The sequence below is a fragment of the Malus sylvestris genome, chromosome 14, assembly GCF_916048215.2.
Source record: "Malus sylvestris chromosome 14, drMalSylv7.2, whole genome shotgun sequence".
NCBI classification, from domain to species: domain Eukaryota; kingdom Viridiplantae; phylum Streptophyta; class Magnoliopsida; order Rosales; family Rosaceae; genus Malus; species Malus sylvestris.
The window spans coordinates 22,917,645-22,928,593 of NC_062273.1; the positions used below are offsets into that span (position 1 = coordinate 22,917,645).

The 10,949-nt window shown below is 43.1% G+C and overlaps 1 long non-coding RNA gene across 1 annotated transcript; it reads right to left on the reverse strand.

Annotated features, from left to right (window-relative positions):
- Positions 1-5,199: 5,199 nt before the first annotated feature.
- On the reverse strand, positions 5,200-6,715 carry LOC126599404 (uncharacterized). The gene is made up of 5 exons (XR_007615106.1): positions 6,405-6,715; positions 6,224-6,321; positions 6,043-6,140; positions 5,309-5,867; positions 5,200-5,266 (listed from the first exon to the last, which is right to left on the reverse strand). It is a non-coding gene; the product is annotated as an uncharacterized LOC126599404 (long non-coding RNA).
- Positions 6,716-10,949: the final 4,234 nt, after the last annotated feature.

Here is a 10,949-nt window from a genome sequence, read left to right on the forward strand (position 1 = left end):
ACGAGTTCTTCTTCAAGCTAAAGTCGATGAGTTGGAAGCTCAGAACAACAAGATAGCAATGAGGAATGAGGTCCTCCAGGAGCAATATGAGAAGCTCTTCGAGACACTCCACGAAGCTAGGCAAGCTCAGACACGCGAGCTTGTTGCCCCCGTGGAAGTCAACCATCAACTGGGTGCCCTCCAACATGGAGGGTCACATGCATTCGACATAGATATCCCTGATAGGGAACAGATTACCCCTCGACTTGATAATCAACATGAGGCTTCTCTTAACCCAGTTGCTTCGACCCGAACCATGAGAAGTGGAGGGAGACACCTCTTTGCTGAAGGGGCAGAAGGATCGAAAGCCGTCTTTCGCGATTGTCGGGATTTCCTGAAGCAACGTCGAGAGAATTCCATCCATATAAGCTCAAAGATTAATGACCCAAGGATTTCTGAGAGACTCGGTCTCCTGCCACGGCCCAAGCCGGCCACCAATTTGGGGAAGGGGCAACAAGTCCTAGAGAGACATGAGGGTACAGGGGACTCAGAGGTGTTCCGACAGACATACCCTGGAAGCCAGTACAGCGAGTCCAGGGAAAAATCACATGCCCTTGATCAAACCTTCCTAATTCCAAGAGGAGATGGAGATTTACGAAAGAAAGCTCCAGTGGCACATAACTCCGCTCAGGACCCCCTTGTCCTACAACTTCTTGAGGAAGTAAACAAGTTGAAGGCTGAACGTCAGGCTGAAATACCTGACTGGAACCAACCCAGGCCTGGCCCTCTTACAAGGAGGATCCTCAACACCCCCCTTCAAGCAAAGACAAAGCAAAAGCTTGGCTTGCAACTTTATACTGGAAAAGAGGACCCGATTGAGCACCTTAACCTCTTTGAATCCACCATGGCATACCGGATGCACACCGACGAAGAGCGATGTCTTCTCTTCCCCTCCACCCTCTCTAGTGGAGCTCTAAATTGGTATTGTCGTCTTACACCTGATACGGTAGACTCATTTGAGGAATTGAGGAAACTATTTGTTTCCCAACACATTTTCCAAACCGATCGCTTGCACTCTGCAGATGACTTGTACACTATCCGCCAGAAGCCAGACGAGTCATTACGTATGTATGTTGGCCGCTTCAGCCATGAATACTCCCGGTGTGCCGAGGCAGACGACAAGACTGCCCTCAAAGCCTTCACGGCAGGCCTACGTGATTGTTTCTTTAAATACATGATCAATGCCAATACTTGGAAGACTTACTCTGAGGTGATGGCGCAGGCTTATAACCATGCCTCCGCCGAGGCAAAGACATATCAGGAGAAACCCCCTACAACCATCCTTTATCAACAAGTGGGAGGTGGAAGCCAGACTCACCTAAATGAGAAGACCTCGACTTTCCAAATAGCAGTGGCACCTCCCCATGCCTTGCATAATGCTTCACCGAATCAACAGACATATCAATTTCAGGGCAAGAGGAAGGATTTCCATCCTCACCACTCTCCTTTCAGTAAAAAGAGTAAGGGACACTATCCCGATAACCAAGGGTATCGCCACAATAGCGCTCGCCCCCAGGCAGTCAATGCAGTGGGTCAAACCCGCGTCAAGGGTATCGCCACAATAGCGAGGTTTTAGCCTGCCATACTTAAGGTGTCTTACGCCTGCCGAGGCGGAAATCGTCCTTCGGGAAATACATGAGGGAGTCTGTGGAGATCATGCTGGATCTCGGTCCCTAGCACACAAGACTTGTCGCCAAGGATATTACTGGCCAACACTCCACCAGGATGCCATCAAAGTATCCCGCTCATGTGACAAATGTCAACGATATGCAACTATTCCTCATTCCCCTCCAGAGCCTCTTACTCCTATGATCAGCCCTTGGCCCTTCGCCCAGTGGGGACTTGATTTGATCGGCCCAATGCCGGCAGGGAAGGGCAAAGTCTGTTACGCAGTCGTTGCAGTGGACTACTTCACAAAGTGGGCCGAAGTAGAACCCTTGGCAACCATTACTGAGGCAAAGATAGAAGACTTCGTGTGGAAGAACATCCTTTGTAGATTCGGCATTCCTAATGCGATAGTCACTGACAATGGGCGACAGTTTGACAACAAGAAGTTCAGGTTGTTCTGCTCTAAGTTCAACATCAACTTATGCTTTGCCTCTCCAGCTCATCCCCAGTCTAATGGACAAGTTGAGGCCATCAACAAAATAATCAAGCGCACTTTGAAAACCAGCTTGGACAAAGCTAAAGGCTGTTGGCCAGAATTTGTACCCCAAGTTCTTTGGTCATATCGCACTTCATATCGGACTTCAACAGGAGAAACTCCATTCTCACTTGCCTTTGGCACAGAGGCGGTTGTCCCTGTTGAGCTCGAGCAAGCAACATTCCGAGTCCAGAACTACATTCAAAGTGAAAATGACAAACAACTCACCCTCAACTTGGATTTAGTCGAGGAACACAGAAACCAAGCTCACTTGAGGAATGTCGCCTACAAGCAGCGCATCTCCAACTATTATGACTCTAGGGTCAAGCCTCGTTCTTTCAAAATAGGAGACTGGGTCTTAAAGAAAAGATTACTCTGCGACAGAGTCCCGAGTGAAGGCACACTTAGTCCAAACTGGGATGGACCGTATGAAGTCATTAGCATCAGTCGCCTGATAGGAGCATATTTATGCGCCTTAGTTAGCTAGTTCTTATGCATCTTTGTTATGTTTTCTTCGTTAAAGTAGTCTTTTAAGCTACTTTCTTGTGTTTTCAGGTTTAGCGGACGTATTACATGAAATGATGCAATTTGGAGCTTTTGGAGCAAAAAGTGAGCTTGAATTGAAAAGGACATGCTTGGAACGCAAGGTTGGGATGGAATTGAAGAGTTGATGATTTGAGGTTTCCTACTTGAAGTAGGAAAGCTAAGCCTAAAAGTTTCCATTTTGGGTCGATCTTTCCTAAATCGGAATTGGCAACCAAAGTTTCTAAAAGTTGGAAGTTTCTATTCTTGGAGGTTTCCATTTTCGAGAGTTTCTATTCTTGGCGTTGGGCTTTTAGATGACCTAAACCCAGATTTCCTTGTGGACCTTCAACCCATGCCGAACCCTAGGGCCTAATCATCTAAAATCTGCCATGTTAAACCCTAGTCCATTTCTCCTAAACCCAAGCCGCACCTAACCCTAGCCCATTGTTAAAAATCTGATTTCATTAGGGTTTCTAAGTGCCTATATATACCCCCCTTACGCCCTAGCCGCACACTCTCTCCCTCTCCATATTCAGAAATTCGTCAAAACCCTATTCCCCACTTTGCCGCAGCCTTCATCCATTCCAGCCACCATTCTCCACCTCTATACACCATCCTACACCTCCATACACCACACACACACCTTGCCGCACCCCCATACCATCCTAATTCCCTTCCTACATCAAAAATCACATCCAAAAACCCCCAAAACCATCTCTGCCGCAGCAAGGAGAAGAAGAAAGAGGAGCTTTCTGTGCAGATTTCAAAGTGGACTTCTTTGGCATTTTAGGTGTAATCTTTCTTATGTCTTCGATGTTTCAATTCAATAAACTTTGTGTTGTGAGTATGAGGAACTAAACCCCCTTAGTTGGGGGGTGATTCGAAACCATGTACATGCTTTCAATTTGATTCGATTACATTCAGTTGTTATTTCATGAGTTATGGATTCAATTCATTCATCTATTTGATTGATAACGTATTTGTGTATGTTGATTGAGAGTGCACGCTTAATTCTCATGCATGAATATGATGCTAGATTATGAGGGAGTTTCACCTAATAGTTACAATCTTATAATCACAAGTAGTGAAGATCGCTTGAAAACGATCGCGTTGAATGAATTCTTAGCATAAGTTTCATGCAATTCATAGTAACAAATGCTTCGTCAATGCTTATGTTTTTCATAAAACGTAATGATTCTTGCTTGTATCTCTATTATGCAATTCATGTAGGGAACTTGTAGGGAATGTTTTAAGTTGTCGTATGCAATCATCCAACTTGATAAATTCTGGAAAAACTGAGGGTTAATTAGTGCAATTCACGGTTAATTCGGGGCATTGAGTCTTTATAATTTATTGGAAGAACAACTGAAAATCGTTTTGTTTGCAAGTGTGACATGTGTGGAGAAGAACCTCCTAACTAGCCTTTTATCCATCTATTTCACCAAAATCGTTTTTACAATCTGTTTAGTTCAAGTTTCTGTTTTGTGTTAAATTTTCGTCCAAAACAAATCCCCCTTTAATTTGAAGTCTTAGATTAGTTAGAAAGCGTTTTGATTTGTGTTTCTAAGTATTTTGATTCGAGTTTTCATCAAATTTCGTCCAAATTAGTGTAGGTGCTCAAAACTGCCCAGAAAGTGGTTTTTAGGCAGTTTTGAGCCTTCTAGTTGCTGTTTTGAGTTTTAGGTTTGTTTAAGTGTTTTAACCTTTACTTTTGCATTCGTTGAGTCTAAGTTAGTGTTTTTAAACTTTGTTTTTGAGTTTTAAGTCAGTTTCCAAGTGTTTAGCAATCCCTCCTAATCCCCGGTTTAGAACGATCCCTACTTACATCTTTGCTACAATTTGACAAAAAGAGGGTTTAATTTGTGTGCTTATCTATTTCGCATCATCGCCCTGGCTCTTACACACTTAGAAGCTCCGATGGCAAGACCCTTGGCCATCCATGGAACGCTGATCACTTGAAGTACTACTACAAATAGACTCACGATGTACAAGTGTTGAGCTATAGCCGTTCGGCATCCTATGTAATGAAGGCCATTTGGCAATGAATTCAATAAAGAGGTAATTTAGCCAACTCAGCCCTCACTCTTTTACATTCATAGCAAGCGATGCCGGAACCCTTCTCAATCAGAAAGCAATCCGTCTTCCACAGTACTACAAAACAAGCAAATGAAGACCGTGTCAAGCGCCAAAAAAAAAAAAAAAAAAAAAAAAAGCTTCACCCACAAAGCTTCACCTAAAAAGCTTCACCCAAAAAGCTTCACCCGAAAAGCTTCACCTCCAAAGCTTCACCCACAAAGCTTCACCTAAAAAGCTTCACCCACAAAGCTTCACCCAAAAAAAACTTCACCCGAAAAGCTTCACTTAAAAAAGCTTCACCTACAAAGCTTCACCTAAAAAATCTTCACCTATAAAGCTCCCTCTACATACTTTCATCTACAAAGCTTCACCATCACAGCTTCACCTCGAAAGCTTCATCTACAAAGCTTCACCATCAAAGCTTCACCTAGAAAGCTTCATCTACATACTTTCATCTACAAAGCTTCACCATCAAAGCTTCACCTCGAAAGCTTCATCTACAAAGCTTCATCTACAAAGCTTCACCATCAAAGCTTCAACACCAAAGCTTCACCTACAAAGCTTCAACACAAAACCTTGCTCCAAATAAACAAATTTTGTTCACAAAACCCAAGATGCCCTTGAACTTGTACAAAAACACTTGGGTAAACATAAACATTTTTTGTTTTACACCCACAAGGGCCCAAAATTTTCCTTCTTATTTATTCACTTATATATGTTCCCAAACATATTATAATAGATCCAACAACAAGCCAAAGTCCCAAGTTTCATAATGGACAAAAGTACAAGCAATTCATCAATAATGAAGGTGCTACAAAAATTGGAATCTGCCCCAAAATAGAAATCCAACCCAAGAGACTTTTTCTCTCTCTCCCTCTTCCGCCTCCTTTCATCTATCAAATTTCTGCAACCTCTGCTCTTCTCCAATGGAGCTGAATTTTGGACACCCTATAGTTCTTGAGCATATGAACAACTTTCAAGAAGGAACCATTTCTGTTTGAGCGACGGAAATTAAAGTGTTGAAGCTCCAAACATGACAGTCGGATTCTTGCAGATTTCGAAGCTGCTGTGATGTTTCGAAGATCTGGAAATATTTAACCATTAGTTCATTCTGAATTTTTGATATGTTATGAAAGAGACGATGAGGAACAACTTCAATGAAGAAAGCATGCCGATCTGAACAATAGAAAATGGAGTTTCGAAGCTCACAACAAATCTGACGGGTTGACAGAAAAATAATAACCAGTCATTCATCATACCTGGATTTCTGGAGTTATACTGCTCCGAGGGATCTCAAATTTGGATATGTTGTAGTTCACGAGCTGAGGAACAACTTCAATGAAGAAAGCATGCCGATCTGAACAATATAAAATGGAGTTTCGAAGCTCACAACAAATCTGACGGGTTGACAGAAAAATAATAACCAGTCATTCATCATACCTGGATTTCTGGAGTTATACTGCTCCGAGGGATCTCAAATTTGGATATGTTGTAGTTCACGAGCTGAGGAACAACTTCAATGAAGAAAGCATACCAATCTGAACAAGAGAAAATGGAGTTTCGAAGCTCACAAAAAATCTGACGGGTTGACAGAAAAATAATAACCAGTCATTCATCATACCTGGATTTCTGGAGTTATACTGCTCCGAGGGATCTCAAATTTGGATATGTTGTAGTTCACAAGCTGAGGAACAACTTCGATGAAGAAAGTATGTTGATCTGAACAAGAGAAAATGGAGTTTCGAAGCTCACAACCAGTCTGACGGATTAACAGAACATTGATGAACAGTTACTCATCATACTTGAATTTCTGAAGTTGTACTACTCCGATGGATCTCAAATTTGGATATGTTGTAGTTCACAAGATAAGGAAAAACTTTCATGAAGACGACTTTGCAATCTGAGCTATAGAGAAAGGTGTTATCTTGCATCCACTCAGGCTGATTAGTGGAAACGAAAAGCAATTCCACCAAAGAAAAGATGAAAAAGAGAGAAAAGCTACTAATTGCACTTGATCTTGTCTAGTCAATAGCATGCAGCATCAAACACACAAAAGTTGGAAATATTTTTAGATAAAGCATATACGAATGTGTGACATCGAAACAAGGATTCGTTACTTTGACAAATTAGTAACACGCGAGACACCTCATTCGGCAACTCTCTTCGCCTGAAGACTTGGGGGACTCCCACCATATGCTACTGCACCTTGATACTCGGCAGTCTCACAACCACTCAGTGACTTGGATTTTTCAAGTCTCCAACCGAGAAGTTTTCCTCACTCGGGAAATTAAGGGAACACTACCTCAAACTACATGCTTCACTCACAAAGCTTCAACAATACAGGTTTCAACAAAAGCAAAAATTCAAAGAACTTTATGAAGAAGGCTTTGGTGTATTTAACACAATATGTTGAAATGAAGCAAAGCTTATTTATTAATATTTTCGATAAGCCACAAATATGTACATATACATGAGTCAAAATAAACAAACAAAAAGGAGCCTTCACAAAGGTTGCTTAGGGGAAGTCTCAGCAGTCGGTAGAGCCCCAGAAAGAGAAAGCACCGGAGGGTGGTTATCCGGAGCCTCAGTACTTGACAAAACCCCAGAAGGAGGAGGCATTGGAGGTTCATCATTTGAAGCTTCATTACCAGGTACAGCCCCAGAGGACGAAGGCAATAAATGCCTTTGGAACAAACCCACAAACCGCTGATGATCAAGTAAAACCTTACCATCAGATTCCTTCATCTGGTCAAGCTTCCTCTTCATGTTTGTAGCATAGTCATGGGCGAGCCGGTGCAACTGCTTATTCTCATGCTTGAGCCCTCTAATCTCCTGTTTGAGACTCATCACTTCAGCAGCCAATGATTCAACTTGGCGGGTTCTAGCAAATAGGCGTTGGGCCATATTAGACACAGAACCTGCACACTGAACACTAAGAGCCAGAGAGTCCTTAACAGCCAACTCATCAGACCGTTTGGAAAGTAATCTATTATCTTTGGGAGTGAGAAGGTTCCTGGCCACCACTGCAGCGGTCATATCATTCTTCATCACAGAATCCCCAACGGTAAGAGGACCAGTAAGGGATATAAAGGATGGGCGCCATATGTTGTCTGGAGAAGGCGTGGCTGTCTCTTCTCCAAGGTTCAAGTCAAAACGACGGTCGGAGGGTCCAGACATTTTCAAATGTGTTGAAGAAGGAAGAGGTCAGACAAATCAAGATCTTAGAAGTGCAAGAAATGAGCTTCTACTGGTAGAGATTCAAGTGTGCTGTGGAACTTAATGCCAGCCTCTATAAAAATCTGCACTCGACGGAGCTTCAGAAATCGAAGAGGCGTTTGCTTTCTCAAAAGCTGGGCTGCTCAGAGACCACGAGGGCCGATCTCAGAAATCGAAGAGGCGTTTGCTTTCTCAAAAGCTGGGCTGCTTAGAGACCACGAGGGCCGATCTCAGAAATCGAAGAGGCGTTTGCTTTCTCAAAAGCTGGGCTTCTCAGAGACCACGAGGGCCGATCTCAGAAATCGAAGAAGCACCTGCTTTTTCAGCCTCGTCAGCACCTGTCACATGCACACTCAGCTTTGCGGAAATTACGGGCAATCTGTCGAAGATTTCTGGTGAAGTAGAAAGCACGTGAATCTTACTGTTCAATCACCGCTCTCCATATGCACCATCAACTCCTCGGGTACCACATATAACTTTGTCAAAGATCTCTGACAAAGTTTAGGCACGAGAATTTCGAAGTTCCAGCTACCCTACTATTACCCATAAGGGTAAAGGAACAGCACCACTGCTTGACAACTGGAAAGTCCCTATGTGTGTCGACCTCCGGGTTTTGCGGCAAGACAGGTTGGCAAGAACGTCCAACCTTTACTCACATTCGAGAAAAGACTCCCAACATAATTACTTTCTAAAAAACCGGAGTAGCACCGCTTTCCGAATCTCGAGAGTCAGATCCTCGACGGGATTGCTTGTTCGAAAACCGAAGAGGCACAACTCTCAGAACTTCGAGAGCCAAATTTCCTTAGATAAAGCTTGTCTGTAATCTTCACACGTAACATCAGCTTTCCAGATACCACATACCACTTTTTCAAAGTGCTCTGACAAAATTAAAACACGTGAAGCTGGCAGCTCCCACTACATTGCTGTGACCAAGAAGGGTAAAGGAATAGCATTACTACTTGTTATTGGGAAATCCCTATATACATTGACCTCCATCCTCAACGGACAGAAAAACCTGCAAAAATGCTCAACCCTTTCTCGCATTCGAAAAGGCACCCTCAACATAACCTCTCGAAATACTCAGCTTTATTTCCCCCCGATAATACCTCAGCAAATAAGCCACACCAAGAACAAGAGTATCTCATATCATCAGGGTCGAAAGCAAGAGTATCCCATATCATGCTTTCTCCCTGTCTTTGTCTTTGTCCTTGTCCACACCTGCAGGACAAGGAGAAAGAGAGCAGTCAGTCGGAACCTGAAATCAAACCTCCAATTTGGAACTGACTGCCTGGAGCCTTTGCCTGGTTGCTTACTTAGCATTGCTCTCGAGTACTCATCCTCAACTGCTGTCAAGGTCACGAATTCCACCGGCAAATACCTCATGACAGTTGATCAGATATTGGCTCTTTACACTGAAGCTGCCAAGCGTGGATGAGTCACTATGAAGGAATGTTCTGAAGGACCATTTAAATGCAAAGGTTGCACACCACTTCTGCCATGCAAAAGATTGAAGCAGAAGGTTCAACGGTGAGCTGAAACAGATCACTACAGCACGACACCTTTCCATACCACATTCATTATTCCATCAACAGCAAAAGTATCCCATATCATCAAGGTCGAACGTACTCTAGATTTGATGGACTTGTTTTGACCCTCAAATTTTTGAGTCGGCCTTATACTCTGAAGGGCACCAGAAAACCCTCCAGCACAGTTCAAGAATAAGCCTGTGGAAAGTTACTTCTTCAAAAGCAAAAGTATCTCATATCATCTCTTATCCATTTGCTTCTCCTTATCCTCGCAGTTGAATGAGAGACAAGGAGAATGAGAACAATCAACCGGAAGCCGAAGTCAAACCTCTGATCCTGGGTTGCTTACTTGGAAGTTTGACTGCTTACCTTGTCTGTCACCTCTTTCGGCAGATCTCCTAGCTCGGCGACTTGGGGGACTCCTACTATAGGGTTTGTATCACACTTGACTAAGCCCGAAACTACAACTAAGCTTCAAGTGAAATTGATACATTACCTTGTGCGTCAACATCAGCTAAATACACCATTCCCGGATGGAGGAAAGGTACTTCCAGAGAAGGGCAGATGAAGATCAGACCACACTTCGGTACTTAGAAGTTTCGTGATTACTCAAGGGATTGGATCTTGCAAGTCCCCAACCGAGGAGTTTCCCTCACTCGGGAACTTAGGGGAGCACTGTTTGTACCATACTTGACCAATCCCGAAACTACCGAGCACCGGCCAACGCTATACTGTCAAGGACCCAGAAGAGTTCCCCTCCGACCAGGAGGCCAATCACTACTCGACACGTGTCAAGATTAGAAGCCAATCAGAGCGCAGCACGTGTCAACATCAAGAACCAATCATAACATGACACATGTCAATGTGACAAAGCTACAAGTTTTTCTATAAATAGGGGTCATCCCCCCACAATATTGCCGAATGCCATTTTGTGTTAAATCATTCACAAGAACTCACTAAATTGAGAGCTTGATCCTTTGTATTTGTGTAAGCCATTCACTACTAATAAGAACTCCTCTACTCCGTGGACGTAGCCAATCTGGGTGAACCACGTACATCCTGTGTTTGCTTCTCTGTCTCTATTCATTTACGTACTTATCCTCACTAGTGACTGAAGCAACCAAGCAACCAAGCGAAGGTCACAAAACCTGACACTTTCTGTTGTACCAAAGTCTTCGCTGATTTTGTACATCAACAAACATAAAATCGTTGCCATTTTTGGTCAACAAAAGATTTCCTCTATTAGTACAAGTAAGACCAACATTATTATAAGACCAAGAGTTGACTGTTTTTCATATGAAATACACATTTTGTCACATTTTGCCCAACCTCTTGATAAAAAGACTGGAAAGCCCTCCCACTACAGCGGCGGCAAAGGATACACTTCCTCAAGTTCGAAGGCCAAATCCGTAAATCAACATCAA